This window comes from Podarcis tiliguerta (assembly GCF_965153285.1).
Source record: "Podarcis tiliguerta genome assembly, chromosome: 6".
Taxonomy (NCBI): Eukaryota; Metazoa; Chordata; class Lepidosauria; order Squamata; family Lacertidae; genus Podarcis; species Podarcis tiliguerta.
The window spans coordinates 38236554-38253008 of record NC_139539.1 but is presented as its reverse complement, the minus strand read 5'-3'; the positions used below and the strand labels follow the sequence as shown (position 1 = coordinate 38253008).

The 16455-nt window shown below is 41.5% G+C and overlaps 1 protein-coding gene and 1 long non-coding RNA gene across 8 annotated transcripts in view; one reads left to right on the top strand and one right to left on the bottom strand.

Annotated features, from left to right (window-relative positions):
* LOC310679409 overlaps positions 1–1875 on the bottom strand; it is a 30319-nt gene extending 28444 nt beyond the window's left edge. For all 5 annotated transcript variants that reach the window (XR_014512220.1, XR_014512221.1, XR_014512222.1 and 2 more), the window contains exon 1: positions 378–1875. This is a non-coding gene — a long non-coding RNA (uncharacterized lncRNA). The remainder of the gene's footprint in view (positions 1–377) is intronic.
* LOC310679403 (uncharacterized protein) overlaps positions 1–16455 on the top strand; it is a gene marked incomplete at its 5' end in the record, with an annotated part of 107145 nt that overhangs the window by 250 nt on the left and 90440 nt on the right. Inside the window, one exon of one of the 3 annotated variants that reach the window (XR_014512216.1) lies at positions 1872–2308. The exons of the other annotated variants lie outside the window; for them this stretch is intronic. Of the gene's footprint in view, positions 1–1871; positions 2309–16455 lie in introns of those variants that run through there. 3 annotated transcript variants of the gene reach the window in all.

Below are 16455 nucleotides of genomic sequence, written 5' to 3'. Positions count from 1 at the left end.
TCACTGCGTCATCATTCGCCACTTTCTGAACTATGCAGATACAGTCCCTCAGATTTAAAAATCCAGAGACTGTCTTTTTAACCCCTCTGCCAACTCCTTGATGTTAACCTCTGAAAAACTACTGTTCTCTCTTCCTTCCCCAAATCTGCATTACAGCTACGCAGTGACATTTTACAACCTGTGCCTTCATTCCATTGGTGTGACGCAGGACACAGCCAACAGTATCTAGCCACAGAAAAATAACATGGGGTGTAAGAGTTCTGGGGGTGGAGAGTTTGGGGACAGAAAGAAACCCCAACAAATACCCACATACACACACAACATAAATGAGACAGTCGGTTCAACTCCCCCACCCCAAATCCCAATCCGATACGTACGTAAGGAAAAAGAGGAACCACGAATTCTGTTCATCTACACCTGTGCAGTCCTCAACCCTCTGTTTGCGCCGCCGCAGGATAGAACATTCCAGAATTTTCCTCCCATTAACCCTTCCTATGTATGCCCCCCCTTGCGGGATTAACTGCGTTGCATCTTTCCGGTATCATCAGTGGACAAAATCTGCTGGTACCAAACAAGCTTCAAAATAGCGGTTCTTTTTTAAAAAAAAATGCTGTATGGGTAAAGGAAGCATGCTTCCCAATGTTGTTATCACTTCTCTTTCATGAGCTCTCTCTCTCTCTTGCTGCAGCAGGGCTGTTGCTAGTAGACCTATCGACAGAGCTTGCTTTCCCTCTCTCTCTCTCTCCCCCTCTGAGCTGTGTGACGCAGCTCAAAATTCTCCAGGCTGCTCCTTGTGTTTTAACGGCAGAACTGCAGCTTTCCCCAGAGAGCCGATGCCAGCAGTACCAGGGCCGGACAAACCAAGAGAAAGTCACTCCCCGGCTCAGCACCCATATCTCTGCGCTCCCTCCTCTTCTTGGTTTCTTTGCTTCATTTCCAAGCTTCCCCTTTCTCATGTTCGCATCGTCAGCTTCATGTGGCTCTCCCACAGTTACACTTGCTAGCTTAACTCTATTTAGGGTTGGCAAGCATCTCCTGAAGAGGCACAGCTTAAAAACAGAGCAAAGTTTCGTGTCATTAACCCCCACCAGCTCATTCCCATTTATAAAGCAACACAAAGCAGATGTTTTTCAATCCTCGAGAAAAGCTAGTGCACATCCCAGTGACACATGCAATATAATTTTTGATTTAACTCAAAGGGCAGCAAAGGCACTGCAGTTTGGAAAAGACAGTTGCTTTTAGGCACACATCCGAGCACATGCTTTTAACTGTTTCATTTCTGGAAATGTCTGAAAACTTCAAGCCTTCCACACTCCACTCAAATACATTTTATAAATTTGTTAATTTGGGGGGGGGGGGGCAGGTAAAAAAGCAACCTGTTTCTCTGGATGCATGAAACTCTGCAGCTCTGCAGGCCTAGGTCACCAGCAGTGTTAGCCTCAGGAGAGGGTTTTTCTTACAGCAGCTAATCACTTCAGCATGGTGAGAGGAGCAAATGGTTTTCCCTCCAAAATGTTCCAGGGGTGTGAGTTCCCCTGGCAGTAAGCTGTGTGTTAACCCTTTCGGCCCCACAGATAAGTTTATTGGAGTTCAAATGGCCTGTCTCAGCTGTGAGAGGAAACCATTAGGAGCACCAAGGCATGACAAAAGGACCATTTGGGGAGCGATTCTTGAAAATCAGAATATGAAAGACGGAATATTTTGCTTTGTTGGGGTAATTCTGAAAGACTAGATAAAAGAAAGGCTCTGGTGAGCACCTCAAAACAGAAACATGCCAGCCTTAAATTTGTACTGGAAGGCTGACTGCACAATTTCGATGTTCTAGCAGAGCTGAAGAATCCAGTGATTCTCCCCCTCCCTCTTCTTTACAGAGTTATTTTAGAGTTATTCACTGCCTGAAAGTGACATCTGTTGTGCACAGATGCATGCAAGAACAATCGCAAAACTTCCAAATGCTAAAACAGTCCACACAGAGATGCAGAGCTCAAAATGTATGCAGAGGCAAGGCAAAGGAGTAGTGCTGGACAACAATAAAGTACAAGGCACTTCCAAGACTCCCAAGAGTTCTGAGTGAACTTCCTGGATGTCTTTGATTCAGCAGCATTTCTTTCAACTCTTTCCCTTCGAAGCTTTTGTCTTGTTGTTTTGATATGCAGAATTATTTGATTCATATTCAGATGAGTTAAATAGGATGCTAAATGGTGACTAAATGGGTTTGGGCAAGGGAGAGGGGGTTTCTGTTTAGGTATTTGGGAGGTATTTGGCTAGGAAACATTACCAAAATAAAAATAAAAATGACTATTTTTAAGTACTAGTAAGGCAGTAAGAGGGACGCGGGTGGCGCTGTGGTCTAAACCACTGAGCCTCTTGGGCTTGCCGATCAGAAGGTCGGCAGTTTGAATCCCTGCGACTGGGTGAGCTCCCGTTGTTCAGTCCCAGCTCCTTCCAACCTAGCAGTTCGAAAGCACACCAGTGCAAGTACATAAATAGGTACTGCTGCAGTGGGAAGGTAAACGGCGTTTCCGTGCGCTGCTCTGGTTTTGCCAGAAGCGGCTTAGTCATGCTGGCCACATGACCCAGAAAAACTGTCTGCGGACAAATGTCAGCTCTCTCGGCCAGTAAAGCGAGATGAGTGCCGCAACCCCAGAGTCATTCGCGACTGGACTTAACTGTCAGGGGTCCTTTACCGTTTTAAGACAGTACAACAGCAGTAAGAATTTGAAAGGCAACATTGTTCCTGCTGTGAAGAGACTGTGCTTAGCTTTCTTTGCTTGGAAAAGCCAGAACTGTACACAAGATGCCTGCAGGGTTTGAATCCCGTAACCTGAAAACTGGTGTGGACCCATTTGAAGCTCATTTCACAGTTAGCAGCTTTCCCCAGGGATTGGAGCAGCAAGAACTTCCTGGACACTCCATTTGAGGAAGGCTACAGCACATCAGAGGATGCTTCACAATACGACTGCCTGCCTTCACATGTGTTACGAGTACAAACTGTTCCCAAAATTGAACCATGCCCACATATTTCTTTATTTATAACTAGAATGCAACCTGTAATGTACAAATTACAGGGTAAAAGGCACTACAGTGTTCCCTTGAGCTGTAACATGGGAGAATGCCAGCAACAGCATTGGTGAACGATATTTACAAAAAAAAGATGTTTAAGCAGACATGCAATGTCTGTCACTCACCCAGATTATTTTGAGCATCCAAGTGAGGGCAGGTTCATGCTGGAAGTATACATCAGTTTACTGCTAAACCTACAACTGGATGTGTCCCTGTGACTAAAGTTCACATTTGACCAGCAGTAGTTTGGTATTAAATTACTGCTCAAAGAGCCAGAAATAGTTTATCGCTGTTTCCGTCGAGAAGCCTCAAAAAAGAGACAGTGCAGACAGTTGTGGGGTATGGCTGCTTTTGTTCTACTGAGCAAAAATAGTAGGGTGGTGTTTTAAAAGGCAATCTCTTCTGTACAACCCTTAAAAGAAAAAGGCCTACTTTTCTTCCCAGCATGGGGGCAAAGCCAAGAGGAACAGCAGTAGTCTAATGCCAACACTGCAAGCATTTAAAAAGTACTTTACTGCTGGAGTTAAATGAGGAAAACAAGCTCCAGCTTTCAAGATGGCAATGGGGGATTGGTCAGGTCCTTGTTAAAGCCATAAAATCTCTTACTGAATATTGGGGGCGGGGGGGGGGAGCACGAAAGTTGTATCCCTCAAATTGTTAAAAACTTTATCTTCAACACTACTAAACAGGGACTAAAATTATGAGTCTTATTTTGTGTGCAGCCACAAGAATTAGTAGCGTTGGAAGGGATAGAGGGCACACGATAGAAAGAACCATTAGTTATGAGGAAAGACAGAATAAATGCATTACGTTTTGACCCTGTACAAATAGTGAAACTAGCATTACTAGCAGAACGACCAAACCACAACAAGGAAACCACATGCTAAAACAGATGCTCTTTGCTGCATGATCCACTTTGAAATCAGGTATGGAACAGGCTTCTTCCTCATTGACTACAAAGCAGAACTGGTTCATATGCAGCTAGCTCACCAAGCAGCAAATCAGGTGAAGAAGGAACTTATGTCACCAAGATCCAGCTGCTGGAATGGGTATTATGTGGCACCTGTAGTAGTGCCAATTCCACTGATTGAAGCAATCAAATGGGCACATGCGGGGTCAGGCAATCTTGTAGGTAAACTGGTCCTAAGTTATTAAGGGCTTTGCATACGAATAACAGCACCTTGAACCTGGCCCAGGGTATGAGCTTACCCTGGCACTGAAATCATCTTCAGAAGCTCTTTTGCACACCATTCCATTCCCAAGTCTGCTGGGACGTGAGACACATTGAACAGAGCTTTTTCTACAGAAGCAATGAATTTTTGGAATTTGGGAGGTCCACTTGACCCTGCCCTGCTAGCTTTCTACAGGCTCAAAGAAATCTAACGGGGGGTTAAGGCTCCCCCATTTTCCTAAAGGTCCTCGGTGAGGAGTCATCTCTCCCACCCACCAGCCATTTCCTCGTGATACTAAATAGGGAGCTGCAAAGCTCTGGTACTTCCAAGACCAGGTTCTGCTTCAGGCTGAAGTGGAGGCGCTCTCCTCTAAAACAGTTAGAGCACTAAAGGGATTTCAGACTGAATGTTGTCTTCAGTCCACACCACTAAAAGTGACACTTTAAGACAGTCAGACAAATGCTGACTTAATGAGATACAAACTCCAAAGTACTTTGATCTACCTTTCACATTAAGCATTTTTCTAAGGCCTGGTCCCTATTATTCAATTATTCCCTATTATTCCCTCAAGTTATCTGGCAGTATTGAATTCATTTTCAGTATGTTGACAGTGAGTTTTACAAAGCATGCATATTGGATTGCTGTAAAAATGCTTGCACACTTATTTTAGCAAGTACAAGTAACTGCACACAGAGGAACAAACAGCGATAAAACTGAGGAGTGGAACTAAACAGCAGGCATTAATATAGGGAACACAAAGTCCTAGCATTGATGAGACAATGCAGCACCCTATGCCTCCATTTTAAAGAGACAATTATGCAATCACACGCAAGGAATTAATTGAGGGTTTCAATCGTGTTCTGTGGCATCATAGGATATTACTGCTCTACATTTCATTTTAACCATAAAACATACACCATCTGAAATCACCTTTAATATTAGTATGATGGGTGTGACAGCATCAGAAACGGAAGCCTCTTTAAAGATACCAGGGTGGGCAGTGATACGATATCTAGTACCGTTACTCTCTGCAGGTGGGGCAAATGACAGGAAGCTGATCGCCTCTGTAAGCAGGAGAGCTGGCGAACCTCTGAAGCCAAGAAGCCAGTAATGCTGAAGAGAATTATTTCCATGATTAGCTGCTAAGAATAGAGACCACAGGGATGCCTTGTAACATGAAGGTACACTTGACAACATAACTGGAAGTTGCAGGGATTGCACTGGTAGCCCATAAATAGCCTTTCTCTTCGCTTGACATTCTGTGCTTCATTAGTCATGGAATAAATACAAGAGAAAAGCACAAGAAAAACAAAAATACAAGATCAAGACACAAGCACATGCTATGAGGCATGTTCCCAGGGAAGCTTGGGAGACACAGGGTAATAGTGTTATGTATAGTAATGTGATAAATCCAAGGGATGCATATAACCTCTTCATGTCCAATTCATGTTTATTCAGATAGAAGTCCCAGTGTGTACAGCGCACAGGATCATGGCCTTAGCATAAGCTACATGTCCAAGAAGTAATAATTCAGAAAAGAAGGTACAATATGCAGTAGGGTTCTTTGGCGCTACTTCACTTACTCCTTGTGTAGGCAGCATGCAATTCCTTATATTGTCCACATAAAGAGGTGGGGGGAAGCAATGCAAATTGGGGGGACGGAGAGACGAGAATTATTTGTACAGTTTTTACCATTGTTTTTACCATATTTCTGAAACCTGCAGAATAAATTATGTTTTGAAATCCATTTTCTAGTACATTAAAATTCTGTTTATTTCCTCTTAAAACCATTGCTTCAAGTAAACAACCCCTCACCCCAATTCTCAACATGCACGCATTCCTTGCAGTTGCATGGCAAGACATATAGCCTCAAAGGGGAATGAATGTTCAGTCAATCTTACCGTGGGATTTAACAACACGGGGTGATCTGACATGGTGGGGTTAGGGGAGAAATTTGACTCAATTTAAAGGTGAATTACCCAATCCACACTTTCCAAAGAGAATATGCAAACCAAATCCTAGCCATCCTTCAAAATTCAGCTACTCTGAATTTTGTAGTATAGTTCTCCGACCAAGTAATGTGCACAGAAATGCATAATGCAAAATGTGCATAACAATAATAGTGGAAATAATGTAACAAAATGTGTTATATTATGGTAAACTGCCTTGCAAAAATGTTTGTATTATGGAAAATTACATCCAATATTGTAAATATGAAAATGCCTATGAATTCATGAGGATTTTTTGTACATTGAAAAAAATGCAATCTAATGTGGAAATGTGAAGAACAGAAAAATTGGAGCAATGAGCAACTGAGAGAAACCCAAACTGACAGATTGGCCCATCCCTAGATGGGGCTAAACTACTGCAAGGACAAAGATGCAATGAGAATATTAAGCACTTTTCGCCCTAGAATGAAAAACACTGGAGTACCTTTATGGTTTGTATTGATCTTAAATAAAAAATTTACTAGCTGATTTTTAGATGGTACCGCATATCACAAAGATTAATCCAAATATTTACAAATAGCTGTTTGAGTAATCACATGAATCTCATAAGTAATCTCATATTTTGGGCATGCCCTAAAATCAAGGTCCAGATAGTAAGTAAACTAAAAATAATGACTGTTTATGAACTGCCTATGGACCATTAATTATGCTTTTGGGTTATGTAAAAGCTGCTATGTCCCCTGGTGGCAAATCAATGATCACTTATTTGCCAACAGCAACCCTGGTAACTATCAGTTATAAGATTAATCCACCCTTTATTGGGGATTGGCTAACTAAGAGTCTGGTACTTGGCTTACATGGTCAAACTAACTTTATAATAAATACTAACTTACTAACTAACTAACTAACTAACTAGAGCTTTATTAAAAGAAGCCAACAATATAATTCATTCATAAATAACTGGTGTTCAATAACAAATAAGTAAATTAAAGAAGTACGAGATGCGGTCGAATCATACATTGTCTTAGGAGCAATCTAAGCACCTGGGGGCAAGGCAAGGGGAGACCTTAACCTCTTATTTCTTTCTTTACCTTTTTTTGCACTTTAGTGGCTATTTTACTTTACTTCATGGAGAATTTAGATAAGTAAGCAAAAGAGGATGTCTTTCCATGCTTAACATTTATATATAGATTATCCTGGAGTATCTTGTTATCGAATTTACTTGATTGAGAACTCTTTTAACATGTACTATATATATTTATGCTGAATACACTGTTACATATAGTTGTAATAAAACAAGAATTGGGTTGTTGTTTTTTTAAAAGAAAAAAAGGAAAGTAACGTGCCTCACAAGGACGCCTAGGAGCCATACATATATAAAAGGAAGATTCTTTTTCTAGATTATCAATTCTTGCAAAAAGTAGGGCCTGTGACTACCTATTGTTGGAAGATTCAGAAAGAAGAAAAGAAAGTACTTATTCATTTAGCACATAGTTAAAACTATGGAATTTTCTCCCACAATGTGATGGCCACTAGTTTGGATGGCTTTTGGAGAGGATTAGACATTTTCGAGGAGGATAAAGCTATCAATAGCTGTTAGCCACAATGGCTATGTTCTACCTCCACTGTCAAAAGGATTTGTGCCTCTGAACACCAGTTCCTGGGAATTGGAGGCAGGCAGAACGCTGTTGCACTCATGTCCAGCTTGCAGACTTCCACAGGCATCTGGTTGGCCTCTGTGAGAACAGGATGTTGGACCAGATGGGCCATTGGCCTGATTCATCAGGTTCATCTTATGTTCTTAGCTCTCCACTCATCTCAAATCAGCTTTGTACATATACAACAAGCCTAGTATAATGAACTAATCTGCCACAATGTATTTAAGTAAAAAAACCAAACAAACCCCCAACCCCCACAGTATACAGTATATACTCAGCCTAAAACGGGCTTGACCTAGACATTATGATGCCTGATGACACTACACATCTTTTCTAAATTTCCCCTATGCTGCTCAGCATCTGTTCCTTACACACCTTGCTTTCCCTTTCTCCTGGTTAATCCAGAGTAGGTTAAAGAGCACATCCTGGGTTTATCTCACCAACCAGATGCACTATCCATTCTTGGAATCTGGAAAATGGCCAGGCTACAAAGGCCATAACTTGAGCACAAGCATCCAGATTCACAGATTAACTAAGCAGGAAACACAATGACACTTAAAAAGAATATCAAAGAACAATCATGATCATGTACTTGTCTGTTATGCTTTCACCCTAAATAAACACAGGTGACAACTCTAGAATTAGCAAATTACAGAAATCTCTTAGTTTGAAAGTACTAGAGTGTCCAACATATTTGAAGTTATTGCTAGATAATCAAGGTTGTGTGAGTTTTGTTTTGTTTCTTAAATCATTTGGTTAATTTCTGTTCAGAACTTCCCAATGCCCTTAAGGAGCTGCTGTAAACGTATTGCTTAATATCCCTGTTAAGTAAAGAGTTTAAAGAATTAAAGGCCTGGTGTTTTGTTTTGTTTTAAAAGCAAAGTTCAAAGGAAAGGGGAAGTTGATGTAGCAGCAGATACAGAGAATTAAGTCAGAGTTATGTAACACCTCTGCTGGGACACGGACAGGACAGCAGACGGCTTGCTTCACGGGCTAAAAATAGAATAATCCCAATTACAGCCACACTTCTACTTTTTCAAGGTTTCCTGTTTCATGAGCCCACAGAAAGCTCATGAATGGACAGGGTAGGAAGATAAAAGTGTTTGTCCCTAGAGCTCACTTGATTTTGTATTTTAACTGAAGGAACACAAGTTTCTGACAGAGCTATACAATGGAATAACATATTGTCTCTTTCCAAAGTCACCTTTCTAGGCTATGAGATTCTGGATCTAAGCAGATCAGATGAAAAACTTTCAAATTCGGTCCTCTCAAACAGCACAATAAGGGCACAAAATGCCGCATACTAGGAAATGAAGGACTCAGATGATGATCTTCTGTTTGGTAGTCAAACAATTGTAAGCAGAAAATAAATATAGTTTTCCAAACAACTCAGAATTACACTTGGCCCTCTACTCCCCCAAACTGTGTGGATAAGCAAAAGTTATGCTTTTGTTCTGGAGAAATGGAACACCAACAGTATGTGTTGGGAGGGAGGGTATGATTTTCTTTATTTATTAATGAAATATAATACTGTGTTTGGCCGTTTGTCTTTAGGAAACTGAGATTATGCAATTATTAATGGATAAAATCCTAACTCACTGGATTATTTTTTTCTGCAAGTGGGTATGGAGGGCCCAGATTATGTGTGTGTTTATGTTGATGACGTGTGTGTGTGTGTGTTGATGACCTGAAAACAGATTGTGGACAATTAATTATGGTTAATAAATTCTGATCATGAAGTTACACATAAAAAAATAATTTAATTATAAGAGGTTAAATGAAATAATTTAATTATATAATGTTAAGCGTCTATATTATCCCAAGTGATGTTATTGTTATCTGGAAGGACTTAACTATTCAGCAACTTAACTAATGAAGAATAGTTATTTAAATTCAGTAACTTTATTGGAAAGGGGCTTTAATGCTTATGTTGGAAGAGCAGAGGAGTAATTAGCATTTCTACTGGGATTTAAAAGATTACAACATATAATTTTCTCCCCCACATTTTGTTTTTACAAATGTTATTGAAAAATTTGAAAATAATTACCAAACATAAAGTGCTGCCTTCCAAGACAAATACATGTACAGTTGTTAAGTCTTGTATGCAGTCATCCACATGGCGGCAAAACAAACTTGGAAAATCTTTTACATCGTAGTTTTAGCTCACATGCACAGGGTATACCCCAATATAAAGCTGCTGTGACTGAGACAGAAGAGATTGCTGCACTATTATTAATAAATGATATAAATAAATACCCTGGAGCCAAACCTATCTTTATTTGTTATTCCTCTTATCACCCTCTGATGGTGAAATAATTTGTAGGGTGGAAAAATAAAATCTGTTGGGATTCACTTAGCGATTGGACCAGCCTTTCTGAAGTTGAGCCCCCAGATGTTGGTGAACTACAATTCCCATCATCCTTAGCTAGCAGGACCAGTGGTCAAGGATGATGGGAGTTGTAGTCCAACAACATCTGGAGACCCAAGGTTGAGAAATGCTGGATCAGACTATGAACAGTTAAATGGGAAGGATAACTTAGCTGCTCAGAGTGGCTGGGGCAACCCAGTCAGATGGGAGGGTATAAATTAAAAAATATTATGAAAAAGTTTTATTTCACACTATGGTGTGTGAGTTCTTGATTAAATATGTGTTTGACTGCACCCATCTGGCAATTCCTTGAATTTTGAACCTTATAAAAGGGATTCTTAAATTTTGTACCCCTAGAGCCCAACTAAGACAGTCAGAAATTAATGAGGCCCACCAATCACAAAATGGTGGTGTAGGAGCAGGTCCTGTCACAAAATCATGCCAGACTGAGGCAGAGTTTGACATGATCAGCTGGAAATTACTGAGCTCTGGGCAGGGGTACTGTGACAGCCTTTCTATTTTAGGCAGAATTTGCAGATCCGGAGGCTCTACATGGAGAAGGCTTTTTCTTTTACACTTTTCCCTTCCCATCCCCCATGTCTTGCAAATCATTAGCTCCCTCTGGTAATTTCTTCTTCCATCTCCCCTTCATACTCATTTTATACTTTATTCTCATACCACACCCCCACCCAAACTGCCAGCTCCCTTTATCTCTCCTCCCTGAGGGACATTCACTTATTTCTCCTCATAACAACTTTCCTCTCTTATACTCTTCTCTTTCCCCCGTTTATGTATTACAATCATTGTCATCTTATTCCAGTTTCCTTCAAAACCTCCTCTAGCACATTTTCCCCTCAAAGGAGGGACACGCTCCTTTCCTCATCCCAACGGCATTTCTCTGTCTCCTAGCCACCTTTGTTGTGCATACAATGAGTTGCTGGTGCTGGCATTGGTTCAGCCAAACGGCTATGGCATGTTAGAGGGTTGGACAAGCAAATAAGGAGATACTGGTCTGGCTGTGGCATTGAGGCCCATCTCAAAATAACCCATGGCCCACTTTTGGGTCCCAGCCAGAGTCAGTGCCTTATAGGTCAAGCAACCATCAGCCAATAAAGTCTAGCTTCCAAGAAGAGCAATGGTTGTAAACAAACACTCTATTACACAAACCTCAGTTAACAGCACTAGATATTTATGATGGATTTATGATTTCCAAGGCTATGCTTCCCCTGTAGTATACCTTTTCCTCTTCAAACATTCCCCCCGTGGTAGCCATGCTATGTAATGCTCTGTCCCCATCACAGCCATTTTGTGTTATACCACGCCTCCATGGCAGCTAGTTTGGGATTGGTGCCCACTGCACTTTTTCAAAATTCAGAATTTGTCCACCGCTTCAAAAAGGTTGGCAACCACTGATCCAGATGATTATGTAATTTCATATAACCTGGATTTCCCCAAGGACAGTTATTCTAAGGTTACCTGATTTTTTCCAATGAATCCGGGGACACTTTTCAACTTCAATGGATTTTGTATAGGGACTGATTTGTAAATCCGGGGACTGTCCCCGGAAAACAGGGACGTCTGGTAACCTTAAGTTATTCCTGTAGTGCTAATAATATTTTCCCCCTTTTGGTTTATTTTCTGCTGCTGTACTTCTGCCTTTGATTTTATGTCTGAATTTGTTTGTAATTTTGTTATGGCCCGTGGCTGAAACAAATAAACATAATTAAACAATGATAAAAATGCAACTGTTAATGTTATATTAATGGTTACTTTAAAATGTCTTCTATTTTACTTTTATTACTGCAAAGCTAAACTCATTTTTGACATACTGATTTTAGATTAACTAATTAATCGGAAAGATGTTGAAATCCAATGAGTAGTTATTAAGAAATGTGTAGCACGTAAATAATCTAATCCTTGCTTGATTTCTCACTGCCTCAATTAGTTTTTATTTATACGTGTTTAAAATTCTATTGTGATCTTGCTTTGTGGTGAATCACATTATCAAGACCACCCATAAGATACCTGAACTCCCTCCAGGGAGAGCTTGTTATACTGGGATACAGATCTCAAAGTCTGAGGGCATGTACATATTAGAAGCTTGAAACACAGTGAGGTTGTTTCTCCCCACTGTTTACATTGCTGTACACACCATTACTGATTACTTGATTTGTTTCCCTACAGCTATAACCCTCTGTCCCAGAACCCCTTTTCAATGAAGTTGTCCTTTGCACATGCACGGTAACCTGTGCTCTTCCAAAAGGCCACAAATAGTTAAAGTTATAGAGGAAAGTTTTTGCCTGGAGAGAGCATTCCACAAATAGGGAGAAACTGTAGAAAAGGTTTGTTCTTGTGTTGCCACCTTCCGGACCTCTCGTGGAGGAGGCACACAAAAATGTACACACCTTAACCAGGGCGTACATTTTCAAATCAGCTGGAAGCTAGTTTGGGAGAAAACATTATCAATCAGCACTACTTCTCAGGAAACTACGGCATACAGATGGATTGTGGCCAATGTCATGTGGCTTCAAAAACTAGCAGTGGAATTGCACGGGAGTAAATGGCAAGGTGTACACAGCTGAACACTAAAGCAGCAGAGGCTTGGCTTTAAGAATTTAAGTACTTCAGTTGGTCAGTCCAGACCCTTTTTGTTTTTGTTTAAAGCTGACCCCAGTTCTGTTCTACTGCAAACTGTTATATGATTAATTCTAAATAGTAATTTTCAGAAAGCTAACCTATAAATGATGTACTGGATATGGAGTCAGATACAGAGGCAATGACACGTTATCTGTGCTGGTGTAGAGGGACGTGAGATACTGAGCTTTGTGCATCGATGTCCTGAGTTAACCCAAAGTCCTAGTTTCTATAGGTAACCGTAGCAACCTGAATTCTCATAGCAAGGGGCCTGTTTAGCTGATTACAACACACACGTCACCTAAAATCATATCCTTAATCATCAGCTGTCGTTCTTACATATATTATATCAGTGTCTTGTGTTCACAAGGACAAACCTAGATGTTTCTGCTTTATAAAATTGATCAATTAAAGCAGAAAATTAAATAGAGGTGGGGTGGGGGGAGAAACAGAAATGAGGATACCATAGCAATATGGATTCCTAGCAATATGACTGGTTACTTGGCAACCAGAAAGAGGTGTGTCAAGAAAATTGGTTACAATTATACAAGAAACAGAAGAAACAGTTCTGGAAGCTCACAGAATAGGCTTGAAAGTAGAGCTTTAAGAAGAGTATTTGATTTAGTCACTAGGAACAGCAGTGACTATCAGCAGTAAAAATACTGCTGAGTAAAAAAAGTGATATAGACTGCCTGCTTGCCATTCCAAATGATGTTATATGACTGCATTATCAGTGTTAAAAAAAGGACCTGCAATTGCTTCTTTTTCCACCACCCAGGTAGCAAAAGCAATAGAACACCCTTCAAGGCCAGACATGTCGGTTTTAATTAGTTTATCACTTTTTATCATTAGTTTTGGTCTTACTAAGTATATTTTCATTCAAAAACTCAGAGGCATCAATACAATATTGCTGTGGTCAGGACAAATAAATATGCTTAACTCGTTAACAGTGCACTTCTATCCATGCATATTAAAAGTAAGCTACATCCAGTTCTATAGGGATCACTCTCGGGCATGCGTACATAGGATTATAGCCTAAGACGTCACATGGTACATTTCTGCGATATATACCCCTATATGATGTAGACCATCAGCATTGTTTGGATTCAGTGTGCCTTTTCAATGTAAGATGCAGATTAAGCACTTGGGGAGGGGAATAAATGTGCTACATATAAACATTCAACTTTTTGTAGTGCTGCAGATGCATTTTGCTAGGATGCTGCTCACCACATAAACAGATGCATCCCTTGAAAAGTTAACTGCACTTATTTTTGGTAATACACACATAATCATGCATGCAGAAAGCAGCTCTATCAATATTTCTGCTAATGTGTGGTACCTTTTGAGTATAGCACGAGAATAAGGCACACAGTTAACCCCTCCAGGGACTTTACAACTCTCCACATGGTGGAAAGTATTGGAAAGAAATAAGCCTAATGTAGCATGGAAACTCTTCCTACCATAAGCCTGGCACTAGATCATACTTCGAATTTACGATTTTACTCCTGAAAGACAGGCGGTTTCAACTGAAGCACAAGCACAGAGACCTAATAATCCTTCAGACACAGGGCACTAAGTTTCCTTCTGAGAAGCACTGTATGTGATGAGGCAAAAGGAATATTCTGCTGAAGTCATAGTAAGGCTACAGATACATGACATATTTCTTTCTCCCCACTCACCACATAAAGACTGGCAATGCAGGTGCACATGCTACACATCCTTCGACATGAGCATCAAGACCAAGTAATTTCCCCCAGAGCTGAGTTTTGGAAGCAACAGAATTAAACACCCCAATTGCAGTGGTTCTGGGCAAGGGAAGGCATGGGGTAGGAATGGGGTTGGGGCAGGCCAGGTAAGGGCACATGGTACAGGCAGTGAGTGACTGTGCCATGCACCAGCCCCTCCTCCAACCTGGGGAATTGCAAATGTCCTATCAACCAGCTCTCAGGTCTGCCGCTGCTGTTGCTGAATGCCAGGTTGGTTCTGAGTAAGGCCTCCATCATCCAGGATCTGACAGTGGATGAGGCTGATTTGGTCTGTATCAGAGAGATCTGGGTGGGCGAACAGGGTGATGTTGGTTTCACCCAACTGTGCTCACCTGGCTGGGTATTTGGTGCAGCAGCAGGGCAGACCTGAGGGTCGGGGAGGGGAAATTGTTGTACAGTGGTACCTTGGATTAAGAACTTAATTCGTTCTGGAGGTCTGTTCTTAACCTGAAACTGTTCTTAACCTGAAGCACCACTTCAGCTAATGGGGTCTCCTGCTGCTGCTGCGCTGCCATTGCACGATTTCTGTTCTCATCCTGAAGCAAAGTTCTTAACCTGAGGTAATATTTCTGGGTTAGCGGAGTCTGTAACCTGAAGCGTATGTAACCCAAGGTACCACTGTAGTCTAGAAAGATTCCATCTCTCTCTCCAGGCTCTCTGTCCAATTGGGAGGCGGGAGCGATCTAGAGTGTGTGTTCCTGGCACTGGGATACTGCATGGGCTGTCAATTAATTTTCAGGCACAATTCAAACTGTTGGTTTTGACCTATAAAGCCTCAAATGGCTCAGGACCACAATACCATAGATTCTGGTGTATAAGACGAGTTTTTAACCCCGGAAAAGAGGTTAAAAAGTTAGGGGTCGTCTTATATGCCAGGTATGGCTGCAGTGGGTGGCGGGCTCTGTTCTGCGCTGGAAGGAAGCTGCCCAGCGATGCCAAGCCAGCTTCACGGAGGCCACTGCTCACTGCTGCGGCGGTGGCAGCTTTGCTGGGCAGCAGCAGTGGGCAGCGGGCTCCGCTCCGCACCAGGAGGAAGCCGCCCAGTGAAGCCGGCTTAGCTTTGTTGGGCAGCTTCCTTCCGGTGCGGAGCCCGCCGTCCAATTGCCTATTACGCCAGAATCTATGGTACTTCAAGGACTGCCTCTCCCCATATGAAATGACCCAGACCCTGCAATCATCATCTGAGGCTCTTTGTCGTGTGCCTCCTCCACAAGAGGTCTGGAGGGTACCAACACAAGAATGGGCATTTTGCGGTGGTTTGTGGAATGTTCTCCCCAGGGAGGCTCACCTGGCACCTTCATTACACACCTTTAGGCATCAAGCGAAAACATTTCTCTATTAACCAGGCCTTTGAATGATTAACCTTATATGGCATTTTAAATATGTTTGTGGGGGGGTTATTGGTTTTTGTTTTATTATGCTATTTGTGTTCTTATTTTTTATTATTCTGTTGTGAACTGCCCTTGGATCCTAGAATGAAAGGTGGTATACAAATTTAGTAAATACAGTGGTGCCTCGCAAGACGAAAAGAATCCGTTCCGTGAGTCTCTTCGTCTAGCGGTTTTTTCGTCTTGCGAAGCAAGCCCATTAGAGGATTAGCGCTATTAGCGGTTTAGCGGCTATTAGCGGCTGTTAAAGGCTTAACGGATTAGCGGATTAGCTGCTAAAAGGCTATTAGCAGCTTAGTGCCTTAGAAAAAGGGGGTGGGGAGCGAAAAAAAACCCCCAGGAATCGCAAGGCATTTTCGTCTTGCGAAGCAAGCCCATAGCAAATTCGTCCTGCGAAACACCTCCAAAACGGAAAACCCTTTCGTCTAGCGGGTTTTCCGTCTTGCAAGGCATTCGT